General features: G+C 32.6%; 1 protein-coding gene across 1 annotated transcript in view; it reads right to left on the reverse strand.

Moving 5' to 3' along the window:
- The window catches only part of LOC145291261 (uncharacterized), a 131,890-nt gene that overhangs the window by 116,604 nt on the left and 286 nt on the right, over window positions 1-15,000 (reverse strand). The window lies entirely within an intron of this gene.

The following is a 15,000-nucleotide window of genomic DNA, read 5'->3' on the forward strand; positions in this document are numbered from 1 at the left end:
CATGTTACGAAAACTAAAAATGGAATATAGGTCAATCAAAATTAACATTTTTTTAAAGCTGAAAAAAAAAAAAAAAAAAAAATCAAACAATTAAAAAAAAAAAATATTTTATATATATATATATATATATATATATATATATAATCCCCTTATTTATTTCACTTGACTTAAAGTTGTAAGTAAAATTAGACATAAAATCAATATTACGTTAAAAAGAAATAAACACTTGATAATTTTTTTTTCTCGGTAATTATTTGAATTACAATAAAACAAAATTATAAAAAATAATTTTAAAAAAGCTTTAAATGATATTAAATTCAAATATTACGCGATATGAAGTTTAAACAAAGATTTTTTTTATAACAGGTTTCCAATATTAAAAAAAATATTCATATAATAGAATGACTCTTGAGAAAATAAAAATTGCAAAATCGATTACAAAAAAATTGTTTAATTAAAACGATAGAAGGTGTCCAATTTTTGCGCTTTTCTTTTCAAAAAAGTACGGAGGCCTGTAAGCAACATTATCTTCAGATACATAAGTGTCAACAGAAGACAAAAATGTTTTACAAAAAGTCTTATATTGCTTTTATCCATTTTTTTTTTATTATTATTGTAAATTTTATTCATTGTAGCGCCAATGCTCTTCCATAGAAATTGGCCCAAACTATAGTATACAGGAATTGATAACGTTGCTATTAATGTGTACAATGGTAACGTTTGACAACGATTTCGAGATGCCTAAATGTTTTCACTTTTTTTAACGTTGAGATTAGAGTCGGAGAGGTTTTTTTTTTTTTTTCGGTACTTGTTCAAAGAGAGGCGACAGATTTTTTCTCCAAAGCAAAAACAATATTACTTGTCATGTCGAAAATAGTAACACATCCGACAATTCATAGAGTAGAGAATTATTTATATATAGCTCAAAGTATATTTTAGATTACATCGTAATGACATCGATGTTTAGCCGATAGTGAAAGAGGTTTTTGGTGCTTATGCACTTATGTTACATTGCTATTTTTAAAAAATAGTATTTTCGAGTTAAATTGAAGTTTTACGATATCTTATTAAATTGTTGGGTTAAATTACAGAATACTTATAAAATATCCTCACACTCTCTTTAAAAGATTTGCAAATAATAACCTTATTTTTCCAATTCCACGAGCATGCTAACATAAGTATAGAATTTTTTTTTTTTTTTTTTTTACTAAAAACAATAGCAGTACTCTGTATTTTCGTAGGCTTTGGATATATCACTATTTTCGATATGGTAATTCAGTAAATAATATTGTTTTTGCTTTAAAGTCGATATTCGTGGGCCTGAACGAGCATAGCATCGCCCTCTCCTCTAATTTTTAATAAAAATCCAAAAAAACTCACTTTTCATAAAACAAAAGAAATTTAAGCCACAGACTTACTTTTCATCAATAAATAAAATAAAATAAACAAGTTAAAAAAAAACTCTTTTTTTTTATCATTGACAAACACAAATATTTCTGAATTACATATACAAAATAAAAATGACAGGAACAGTATATTTTATGGTTTTGATTTTCCCGCGTGTTTCTTGGTTACAAAATAGGGTGGGAGGGGTCGATTTGCTAGAACGTTGTAACTAAAAAGTTAACACCACTTACAAATGTAATTTTGATTTTTTTTTTTTTTCCATCTCTCTCATAATCTGGTTAGTTAGTGTCCCATCAATAATCCACCGGAAAAAAAAAAAAAAAAAAATTACGGGGTTGGGGGCTCGTTCAGGTCCACCTCGATATTTAAAAATATCGATTTGTCGCTTCTTTGTATAAACACCGGGTACTTCCACATTCTGCCACCTGTTGTCAAAATCAGAGGGAGAAATCAGTATTTTAAACTATGAGCGAAGCATGAAATAAATAGAAATTAAACTAGTTAATGATTACTCCCGAAAAGAACTAATTACTACCTGCCCCAGAGTAGTATAAACACCTCCAACCTCCCCATGTTAAGAACGGCTTTCGGAATATTCCAACCTCGAAAGCCGTTCTTAACATGGGAGATTGAGGGGGTTTATATTATGCAGAAGCACGTAGTAATTAGTTCTTTCCGGAAGTAATCCTTAACTAGTTTAATTTATTTTTAATTATTTATTTCATGCTCTTGGTCAGTGTTTAAAGTACCGAATTCTCCCTCTGATTTTAACAGGTACCCGAGAAACAAAAATGGCGTCTCTATTTTTAGCAATAAACTGTAGTAGTACCAAACACCGCCCCACACCAACCTAACTTAACCAGTTAGTATTCACGAATGCTATTTACCCCCCCCCCCTTTAATATGTGTTTTGTGACTTTCAAATCGTAACCTTTCTCGGTAATTTCCGGTTTGCTCTGTATTCGGAAACATTCGGATCGATAATGGTCCCTTATCTAGAGAAACAATTATTGAAAGTGGAAAAGAGGGCGAGGGTAATGAAACTTAAAAGAATTCATCCTTTTTTGTATAAAAGTTCGGAGCTTGTGGAGTTAGAAAAAGAGGTGGGGTGAAGTGATGAGTCTTTTAAATTCGAAGGTTGAGCGGGAAAAAGGATAAAGTCTCTAAATAACTGAGTGAGTTTGAGAGTAAAAAAAAAACGTGCATTAATTTGAACCACAGGTTTTATCTAGGGGAGATAATTAAAGACTGAACTTTCAGAAACTTTTCATCAATAAAAATCGAAGGAGCTTATTCAGATTGGCACTTATGGCGATAAAAAAAATAAAAAATAAAAAAATAAAAAAAAAATAAAAACTTTTACCGTGTACCTGCTTGTTGAAGATAGTATAATTCCAAAAATCACAAATTAATCAAGTAGATTTTTTTGGTAAACAAATTCGCCGTTGTTTACCAATAAATGAAGGCCGAAGCCATTTTAATATTCTTCAAATTATATAAAATAATGTTTTAATTATTTGAAAACTATGTTCTGAAAAATAAAAATGTTATTCTTTACCTAATGTTTATAAAATGTGTATTGTTCACTTAATTTTGATCCAAAACATTCCAAAATTAAAAAAAAAAAAAAAAAAAAAAAAAAAAATTTGGCCGGCCCTGCACAAGAGTGCCCATCCGCTAAAAATGTTTTGGTTCCCCCCCCCCCCACACCTTTTTAAAAAAGTTTTTTTCTTCCGACGATTATCATAGATTAGACTTAAACATATTAGCACTGCTAATAATTAGCAGAAAAAAATAAATTTCATGACTTAAGGAGGAGGTACACTTTCTCGTTATAACGTTCTAATCACGTGACACGTCGGTAAAGAAATGTACAGCAAGTCCGGTAGTAATAAAACAGAACGTTATAACGAAAAAGTGAACCCCTTCTTAAAAATCTTTTTTTTTCTGCTAAATCTATGATAATCGTCGGGGAAAAAATCTTAAAGACGTGCAAAAACACGTATTTTTATGAGGAAGGCACTCTCATACAGGTTCGCCAAAAATTTCAATGCTTAGTTTTTTGTGCCCCCCCCCCCCAATTCACGCTATGATTTAGTGACTTTCCAAAAAAAAAAAAAGGGGGGGGTAGTTTTTATTGAAGATACCGAAACTACCAGAAACCGCATCCAAGCACAGAAATTAGGAACCCGTGATTTCTGTAAAATCTACAACAGTAGTAAATAATGAGCAATCAACAATCCCCTACTATCCATCAATTACGAGGTAGTTTGCACGGCAACCGAGAAGGTTGACATATTTGCCCGTCGGTTTGCCTCAAACTCCACATTGGACCCATCAAACCACCCCTTCCCTGACTTTCCTTTGCAGACACGCCACACTAGAGGATCTGAAAATTACCCCATCTCAGATGCAGGATATAAAAAACCTGGACACTACAAAAGCATGTGGACCTGATCTCAACCTGGCTATATTCGAGTCCATAATTAACCAAGCTCTAGTTGATCACCTTACAGATGCTAAATTTCTGACTGACCAACAATATGGATTTAGACAAGCCCGTTTTACAGCAGATATCCTAACTAATCTCTGAACGTTGGTAGTCCTAAATACATCTAACGCCTTTGACGGGGTTTGGCGCGATAGTTTTCTCAGGAAAATCAGATCTTACGGTATCACTGGACGATACTTAACATAATTAAATCTTACTTAAATAAGAGAAGAATTTAGGTTGTCTTCCAAACAATGATATAAATGCGAGTGAACCTCAGGAGTCTATCCTTTGACCTTTACTTCTAATATTCATAAATCACCTACTTGATGAAATTGTTTCCGAGATAGGTATATTTGCTGATGACACCACGCTCAATAACAGGCATGAAGGGAAAGCAAATGGACATACCTAAAGAAATGACAAAACCACTAGAGGAAGGCCTAAATGGATGGTCACAATTCAATGCTGCCAAGACTAAGCTTGTTTCCTTCAATAATTACAAGAAACCTTAACCACCAATAGCTATGGCTAAAGAAACATTACCTGAAAGTACTACTTCCAAACTGCTCGGCTTAACGTTTACAGGGAACACGAGCTGGAACACATACCCTGAGAACAGTGCCAAAGCTGCTGCGAGGAAGGTGGGCTCTCTATACCGTGCTAGAAAGTTACTTATGCCTGAAAGTATCCTGTATCTCTATAAGGCCACCATTCGTCCATGTATGGAGTACTGTTGTCACATTTGGGTTGGTGCATTTGCTACTAGTCTCTCGCCCCTGAACAGGGTGCAAAAGAGTCGCCAACCTGATAGGTCATGAATTGTCATTAAAGCTTCAACCTCTGTCCCATCGACGAAATGTTGCATTCCTCTGCCCGTTCTACAAGTTTTTTTTAAATGTTGAATGCTCCGAACTACAAGCCCTTTTACCCCTTCGACGTAAATACCTCCAAACCCGACCAGCAGCAAAATCTCACTCCTACACAGTAGAGATCCCTAGGTGTAAGAAAGCCTTCTAGTCAAATAGTTCCTTCGCCAGAACTGCTAGACTTTGGAACTCCCTTCATAGTTCCTGCTTTCCCAGCTGTATTGACATGCAAAAGTTCAAGTTTAACGTGAACAGACATCTTGCAGCTCAACACCCTACATAGTATCCCTGCAACTTATGTCCCCGATAGTAACGCCCTACATCAAAGTGGTACTGTGCCTTGTTTGGGGTGAAAATGGAATTAAAAAAAATAATAGCCTCTCCCCATAGAAGGCAGATTTATGTGGAGAAAATCCAGCTCCCCGAAAGGGGTACTCTGGATAGGAACAAAAATAATTGTCTCAGTCATGAAGGATTTAAATTCTCCATTGGCCGAGGCCAGAAAAGGTAAAGTGTAGTATTACTATCAAGACAGATACAAAGTTTAAGAGTTTGAAGATAGTTACTCGATTCTTCAAAACGGTTTTTTGGTGCCCCTGCCCCACCCTTCCAAATTGCACTTTGTTTTCCTTTTTTTTTACGTTAATCTCATCGATTACAAACTTAACTTTCAGATTAAAAAAAATTAAAAAAATTGAATATTTTTATGACTTATCGGGGATCAATTTTCAATTATAACGTTCTACTAAATCGAACATTTCGTGACCATCGCAGAGAAAAATAATGCGACTCTTACGCGACCGGTGTTAATTCCGCCTAAAAAAAGGGGGGGGGGGTAAATTTTTACTTTATGACGACTTTTGCAGGTTTACATTTCGCGTAAGAGAGTCGCATTATTTTTTTTTCGGCGAGGGTCACTAAGTGTTCAATTTCCTGACGGTAAGTTTATTTAAATCTGAAAGCTAAGTTTGTAATCGATGAGATTCACGTGAGAAAAAAGTGTAAATTATGGAATTTAGAGGGGGGGGGTCTCAATTTTGTTTTCTCACTGCGTATTTTTTTGCCATATAAAAAAAGAATTATATTATTTAAGTCCGTTGGAAATTATTAGTTCGTAACATTTTGGGCACATTACGGGGAACATGGACCCTGCGTAAATGAGTTTTAATTTAATGGTTGCTCCCTGAGGTTTTCTTTCACTTTCTGGTGCTTCTAGACTTTATCGCCGAAACTAACTGGAGATGCCATTTCACGCACCTGTAGTTTAACTGCAAGGTAGAAATGATTATTTTAAACTATAGCCGAAGCATGAAATAAATAATAAAAAAATTAAACTGGAGAACGATTGCTCCCGGAAAGAATACATTAACCTAACATTAACATTTATTACTTTATTTAATGTTTATTTATTTGTTCGAAAAGGAAAAAAAAAACAAAAACAAAAAAAAAAAAAAAACTATTTTATAAAAATCCAATGTTGCTTTCATTAATAAATTGTTTTAAAATTATATTTTCTTACGCAAACTTTTCAATAAATGTCTTTACAATTATATTTTGATAAATTTTTATACAATAAATGTTTCGGTTTTCAAAAGGCGCTCGCCCAGTTTAAACAATTATGAAAATGTCATTTCATTTTCTGTTTTTAATAAAATATATATACGTTTCATGAAAAACTTTCGTTTTCATTAATTAAATAGAAACATTTCCAATTATGAATATGTTCTTTCACTTTATTTACTTCTTTCATAGTTCTTTCCGGAAGTTTAATTTTTTTGTTATTTATTTCTATCTTCGGGCATAGTTTTCAATACTGATTTCTCCTTTGGATTTGGACAGCAGGTGCGTGAAATAAAATGGCGTCTCCAATTTCGGCGATCAAGTGTAGAAGCACCAACTTGTATATATCTTATACACTTTTTAAATAGAGCGGGTAATTTATTTTATTTTTTAAATTTCTTTAAATTTGATTCATACTTTTATTTTGTGCTTGTTTTATTTTTATTTGTTTTATATTTTCCCTTATAAATATTTTTGTTACATTTTTTTTCATACACATTCAAATAATGCTTTTGGCTTTTTTGCCCCAAAAATGTTTTGAAAAAAAAAATTAAAAAAATAAAATAAAAGTACGAATCAAATGTAATAATAAATCTTTAAAAACTGCGGTAAGTGCAGTAGCAGTGCAGTGCACTTATTGATCCGTGCTGAAATAACATTTAAAAAGCCATTCTTAAAATGAGGGGGAGGGTGTTTTGTACCTATTCTATACTTGAAGCTTACAATAAAAAAAAAAAAAATAAAAAAAACCCAGGGAGCAACTATTAAATTAAGACCAGTTTACGCAGGGTCCACGTTCCCCGTGAAGTACCGTATTTTGAGTTAGGGCTAAGGTTTGACGAAAGTGATTTTTAAGATTACCTAAAAAAAAAATTCAGATTTTGAAAATTATTTTTTTTGATAAATCTTATGTGGCTGGCTATGTGTTTCAGTCACGTCAGCATTAAGAATGCTCTAATTTTAATTTAAAAGCAATATGAATAAAAATAAGGAGAAAAAGAAAAACGTGGATAAGTATAAAATATTTAAGCCATGAAACGGGCATAATATTAGACGGTCACTTTACATTGCTAACACCGGTCAGTGTTTAGATAGATACGCATGGTTGCATGCCTATCTTAATTGCGATCTTTTCAATATTTGCGTATTTTTAGTTGGATCAAAATATGATTAATAAAGTAATTATTCAACCAGAACAAACATTAATATATTTTATAGTCAATAATCTTTCCTGAAGAAAAAAAATTGAGAAATAATTTGAACATGTTCACCATAATATTTCGTTTTAAGCTGATCGGCGTAAACATTGCTTTTTCTCGGACAAATTTTCCTCTTGTTTTGCCTACGTGGGGAATAAATAGTAAAGGGAAACTTTAACCAAATCAAAATTAAGCTTTCCTCAATCAAAGCCCCCTCCCTCCTCGCCGACGGTTGCTGCGGATCTGTCAGACGAAGCGGTGAAGATTCAGAATAACCATTGAACTTTGATTTAAAAAAAAAAAAAAAAAAAAAAAAAAAATCAACGTTTATGAAATAAGTTTTTTTTTTACCGCTAAATTTGACAAGGGCTGACGTATACGAATGAGCCCCCCCCCCCATTACCAAATAGGCACCGGCTACAATTTTGAACGCAGCGCTTGCAGTTTCAGTAAACAAAAAATGCGCGCCTGCACGATTCCATTTTTACTTACGTTTAAAAACGTGATTATAGTTAGAACTTTATTTTTTTTAATAAGCAATTTTCGAGTTTCATCATCCGACATATACAATTTCTAAATTAACATGTCCATGATAAATATGACATTTAAAAATTCCCAACAAGTTTTGGAGAAAAAAAAAATTGTTTTGAACAATTGAAAAAAAAATAAATAAATAATTATTAAAACAAAACCAGTAGCATCGGACTATTGTTCTCATCTTGAGTGTGGTTTCCACAACGTTTCGGTCGATATAACCGACCTTCTTCAAGTGTATCTCGTCGAACTCAGGAATTTGGACGGAAAACAATCCTCATCTCAAAAGTTCAGAAACGTCAAAACCAGTAGTGTTCTCGTCGAGTGTTGTTTACCCCCCCCCCCCAAGAAAATTTTTTTACTGTTTTTCGACATGGAAAAAAAAACGGTAAAACTATACAAACACCGTGACAGCGAATTAACCCTAACCCTAACCCTAAACCCTAACCCTAAACCCTAACCCTAACGCTGTCACGGTGTTTGTATAATAATACCAAAAAAACAAACAAAAAAAAAAACAGCGACGACATTGAAATGAAAACTCGGTTTGACAAAAACCATCCTCATTCCGAGACAAGTAGGTACACGACAAAGGTTTTTCATTATTTTTGTTTATTTAGAAATTGTATATGTCGGATGATGAAACTCGAAAATTGTTTATTAAAAAAAAAAAAATCTAATTTTTTTTTTGTATTTTTTTATGACTGCACCCGGGGTGCAGTCATAAAAAAATACAAAAAAAAAATTAGTGCACCCCCCCCCCAGCGTAGTACAAAACGCCCCCCAACCACCCCATGTTAAGCACGGCGGGTTTGTATTACTGTACACATAGATTCGAAAAAGTTGTCAAAAAACAAATATAGAACAAATAAATGTTATCAAAGGCAAGATAAGTTACTTTTCTACCTAACTGGATATATTTTTTGTGTTTTTATTCAGTGTAACATGTTTATTCAGCTCGAAAAACATGCAGTGTTTACCGATGTATTGGAAAATTCAAAATGGCAGCCGACTCTCTCTCGGAGAGGGTACGTTTGGGAAAAGGTATTATAAATAATAAACTAGACAAAATACTGTTAGAAAACAACCGAATACATGTCAACTTATGTCACGGTAACATATATTGAGCGAATTTCTAACAGTATTTTGTCTAGTTTATTATTTATAATACCTTTTCCCAAACGTACCCTCTCCGAGAGAGAGTCGGCTGCCATTTTGAATTTTCCAATACATCGGTAAACACTGCATGTTTTTCGAGCTGAATAAACATGTTACACTGAATAAAAACACAAAAAATATATCCAGTTAGGTAGAAAAGTAACTTATCTTGCCTTTGATAACATTTATTTGTTCTATATTTGTTTTTTGACAACTTTTTCGAATCTATGTGTACAGTAATACAAACCCCGCATTTTTTGTTTACCCAACGATCCTTGCAAGCGCCTCCTGTCTCGTTCTTAAATAATTTTTAGTGTGCAATCATTTATATCGGTGAGAAATAGTCCATATGAGATTCTACGAACACAAATTCGGAATAAGGGCGTCAGCAAGTGTCCGGGGTGGGGAGGGGCTTGAATTTGTGCCTAACTCTGTCCCGTGGGGAGGCATTGCATATAGGAATTCATTCTCATACGAATCAATTTCCAAAGTAAAATGGATACTACTTGTAGGTGGTATCAGAATTTGGGGGGAATTTTTGACACCCCTAACACGAAACTGCGAATAAAATATTAAAAAAAAAAACAAAAAAAAAACTCCTAATTTCTCTTTTAAAAGTTAATTTTCTTTATGGATTATACTTCCCGAGCTCCATTCTCTGGTCCCCCCTCGCCAATCTTTTCCAAAAAACACCCAACTAGCTGAAACCACCGTCAATAATTTTCCCCACTCCTTATCTGAGCCTAAATCAAAACGTAGATTCCATGAACAAATCTTCTTTCTTAGAACTCTGCACGCTTGTGGAACTCTGTTCCGCTTGTCCGTTTCCCTCCCGACTTCAACCTGGATGTCTTCAAGTCCAACACAAATTCCTGATGAACCGCCCCCTTAAGTAATGACACTATCAATTCTCTAATACTATTACTACACTATCCCATTGATTACTGTACATACAATAGCCCTTATCCCTGAGTGGCTCTTGGCCCTTGATAAGTGAACTCCATGTAAAAACAAACAAAAAAGTAAACTATTAAAGTTGTATAAAAAGTAATATAAATATTATTTATTTAAAAAAAAAAACACTAATGAAATCAATTGAATTTTACGAGTTATGTATTTTTCAATTTTTAAACTTTAAAAATCTATCAATTTTTCTATTGATTCAATTTTTACGATATTTTCAGGGTCAATGTGAAATTTTATGCTCTTTTCAATAAACGGAATATATTTTAGACAAACGTTTTTAAATTCACGCCCCCCCATTTTGAAATATCTATTAAGAAGTATATAATTTACTCAAACGTTTTATATATCACAAATTGAAAATAAAGATCAATAAATAATATATTCAAATTAAAAAAAAAAAATTTTTTTAAATTTATTTATAAATTTATCTGTAAAGTCCGAAGTTTAAAACCTTTTTTTTTTTTTTTAACCACGTTATTTTTTTTTTATCTTTTTCAAATGAACCCTTGGTCCTTGCTCCTTTAATTGAAAAAATAAAAAAAAATTAGGGTTTCAATTACATTTTTCGAGTAGTTATAAGCTTGGAAAGACAGGGGTCGAATTATTCAATATTTCACGCATTCGTAAGGTCAGTTTCTGACACACCTACTACTTGGGCGTTGAGTTCCATGGCGGCCAGCATATTTATTTAATAGCCGCTCTCTTACAAAGGTTAGCGCATGCGCGGATAACATTGTTAATTTATTTACTGACTTGGAAACATTTTTAATTTACATGCGCGGATAACCTTTTTAGTAATTTTTTTTACATTAGGTCCAGCTCCACAATTTTCTTTAGAATGACTTGTAAGTTTTCAACTATGCTGAATAAGAAAATAGTAGTTAAATTTTACCCCCCCCCCCCAAAAAAAAAAAAAATTGGGGGGGGGTTAATTTTACAGTAGATATTGTTCTCAAAAATAATGAGAGGTAAAGTTTTAAAATGATTAAATGTCTTATTTTATAATTTAAAAGTAAAAACATTGGACAATGAAAATAAAATTTTTGTTTAATTTTACAGTAGATAAACTTCTTTTTACATCAATCGCGATACCGGTGTCGACCGAACGAGTCCTTTTTATTGATTACATGGTTCGATGATATTTATAAAACTAAACGGCAAATCTGTCTGTTTGTAAAAGTGAGAAATTATCAATAAATGGTTTAGTTACTTTTCTTTTTAATATTCTTTAAAAATGTTAATAAGCCAACATAAGTAAATAAATTAAAAATTTTATCCGCTCTTGCGCTAGCCCTTTGTAAGGGAGCGACTATTAAATAAATATACTGCCCAATGAGTACCGTAAAATGAAGCCGATAATTCACTGTTTACTAATTTGAAAGTTGTATTTCGTCCATTTCTTACGTATTACTTAAATTGATTTTACACGTTCAGCATGTCATAATCTTAAATCTATTTTTGAGCTACTGAATATCGTATTTTCGATTAAATTATTACGTCACTTTTTTCTTTTTTACTTATTTTGGATTAAGTTGTTAACAATGCTTGCAATATGAGAAATCTTGCCAGATCGAGAAAATCTTAAATTAGTTCCCAATCCAGATTGCTCCTTTAGAGGCTGCGGATGGAGGGGGGGGGCTGGATTTTCCCTGCATTAAAAACAGATCTTGTACGTGCATTAATTCGGTTGAGGATCCAAGTGTAGTACCAGTTAGGTTTCAGAGGATAAGGTGGTGGGGGGTCTCATTCATGAGTATAGTTTTGCTAACGTTCATAGTCTAGTCAGAGTACCCCCCCCCATTCCGAGGTGAGAGTACCTATTTACTATGCCTCCCCACGGGACAGAGTTAGACACCAGGGTAGTTTCAACGTGGAGAAAAGGTACAAAAATAAAAATTGTCTCAGTCGTGAAGGATTTCTCCTCCACCGAAAGAGAACAAGAAACAGAAGTGCAGCATCTGAAGAACAGATACTACACTTTGATCTTGTCCCGAATCTCCTGGTTTAAAATCCGACCCTGTGCCTAACTTTGACTGGGGGGGGGGGGGCTAGTAATTATGAGACAGACCTTCAGAAAAGGGTATACCCAGAAAAGTTCGTTGTGTGTAAAGGTTTCGTTTTTCTCAAATTTGAACAATTTTCAAAAGAAAGTTTGAGCAAAATTAAAATGTTAATTATTTGTATATAGTGTGTTCATTTTTAATTAAAACACTTATTGAAAAAAAAAAAAAAATACAGGCGGAGTTATTTATATTTGCAGTAGCGAAAATGTGATTTTCTGTCTGGTTTCTATGAAATCGGAGAGAGAGAGACGAGAAGAGAGAAACGGACGAATAGCAAGACGAAGGGCCACTGACCAAAAAATTTATGAAAAAGTACAGAAGACCTGAGACAGAATACAGATTCTGTACAAAATAAAGTTGAACTTTCTTATATTTTGGCTTTTTTCTGTTTCTTGAAATTAAATAAAAGATTAAAGAAAAAACATTTATAAAGTTGCGTAAGAAAGGACCTTCTCTTCAAAATTACAAAAATACGAGGTTAAAATAACTCGACAATCTTTATTAATAAAATAAGACAGCTTTGGGGCTTATGTTGAACTTTTTAGCTTTAAAATGACTGCCATAGAAACGACGTTATCTTAATGAAATCAGTCCTAGACAATAACTATTTTCGTTTGAATCAGTTCTAGTCGTATAACAATTTGAGTCGATAAATAATTTCATGAAGAAACAATACCGCAATTATCAACAACATTGTTTCGACCATTAAATTAAACTAAATCGTTACAAAAATCATCTCGTTAGGTCATACATTAAAAGCTGAAAAGTTCAAGATAACCACCATGTATCTATTTTTTTCTTCTTTACTATCTATCAATTTTTATTTATTTTTTTAGTATTCAAGCGAACCTTTTAAATGGGATTTTAAGCAAGGAAATTAAATCTAGCAGAATGCCAATTTGGTTTCTTAAAAGAAATGAAAACACCCCCCCCCCTCGTCAATCCAAACAACGCCGGCTAGGTAAAGTTAGTTCAGAAATAAAGATTTATAATATTTATCATAATAGTTAAATATATAAAACATTAAATAAAAAACGAGGAATAAGTTGTCTATAACTTTATTATATCAGAACAAGGAGAAACAGAAAAAGAGACCTCTTTAGACCATGGCGTTTCGAAGCTAAATGCTTCTCATCAGAAGAGAAGGACCAGAATTATACAAAAATGTAAATATAGATAATTCTCACGCTTCTGACGAGAAGCATTTGGCTTCGAAATGCCAGGACCTAGAGGGTTTTTTTTTGTTGTTATGATCTAATGAAGTTATATATAATTTTTCATTCATCTTAACAGCTTTTTCTATCTTGATAAGTCTTGTTAAAAGATGTACTCTTTAATATGTTTCGGCGAATATCTGACGAAAATTTGGTGTAATTCTTTACAAATAGAATCAACGAAGAAGATTTACTCGAATTCTCATTACAAATACACCAAACCACAAGCAACGTCTGACAATTGTAAGAAGCATGCAACCCGGTGTAATGTTGGATCTCTAAGGGGGAGTAGTTGTAAAACTAACAACGGAAAAACAAATGATTCTTAAAAATAAATAAAGGTGCTTCTACAAAAATTTTAACCGAACCAAATCGACTTTTACACTAAATGTAAAACTTACGTTCGAGTTTAAAAAAAAAAAAAACCGAAAACAGTTCGGGTTAAAATTTGTAAAAAGTGCCGTGATAAGCCTAATGTTTTGGGTCATTTATTTATTTAAGAAATTTTAGTACTTATGCACTTTTGTTACCGTGCTAAAATACCGTTATTTAGAAAGCCATTCTTAACATAGGGAAGGGAGGGCGTTTTCTAACTATTCTCTACTTTCACTTGACAATTTAATATAAAAGATATCGTAAAACTAGAATTTAACTTGAACATACTATTTAAAAAAAAAAAAAATAGCGCGGTAACTAAAGTGCATAAGCACAGAAATTTTTATGTTTACGAATAAAAGTAAAAAACAATCATGATAATTATACAGGGTCAATTTTTTACGACGTGCCCCAGCGTATTACAAGTATGCTAAGAATGGCTTTCTGAATAAACACCCCCAACCTCGAAAGCCTTTCTTAACATGGGGAGATGGGGGTATTCCGAAAGCCGTTTTTTAATATGGGGAGGTTTGAGTGTTTATAATACGCTGGGGCACGTCGTACAAATTGACCTTATACAGAATACGGACAGTGCTGAAAGTGTTATTTAGAAACCCATTCTTAACATGAGGAGCGGCAGGAGTTTTGTAATTATTCTGTACTTATACTTAATAATTTACTTTAAAAAAAATACCACAAAATTGAATTTAACTTGTAAATCTTAAATATAAAATAATATATATAAATATAAAAAAAATAGCACGGTCCGTATTCTGCGATTAATACTAAAATCTAAAATTGTTACGAGTACAGAATTTGCGTAAAAAAAAAATCGCCTTAAAGATTTAAAGTTATAAATAAATTAAAATGTACAATAAACTATTAAAAAAAAATTATGTGCAATTTAGCAAAGAAATTAACCCAAAAAATTCGAGTTAGCCAAAAACTCGATACTTTAAGTTAAATAGCATAAACGAAAAAAAAAAAAAACAATTTAAGGTTTCGTTTCGTTTAGTGTTTCCAGTAAAACTTAGGGAGAAAAATACTATTAAGTAACAGAGCGGGTTTCTGTTTTTGTATAAACGTGAATAAAAGGGATAGAAAATGGAGTTGTTATTTTGGTCATGTCTGAAAAAAGTTGGTCATTATTGTCGAGTAGAAAGC

The sequence above is a fragment of the Euprymna scolopes genome, chromosome 12 (genome assembly GCF_053919585.1).
Source record: "Euprymna scolopes isolate OS-2025 chromosome 12, ASM5391958v1, whole genome shotgun sequence".
In the NCBI taxonomy this organism is placed as follows: domain Eukaryota; kingdom Metazoa; phylum Mollusca; class Cephalopoda; order Sepiida; family Sepiolidae; genus Euprymna; species Euprymna scolopes.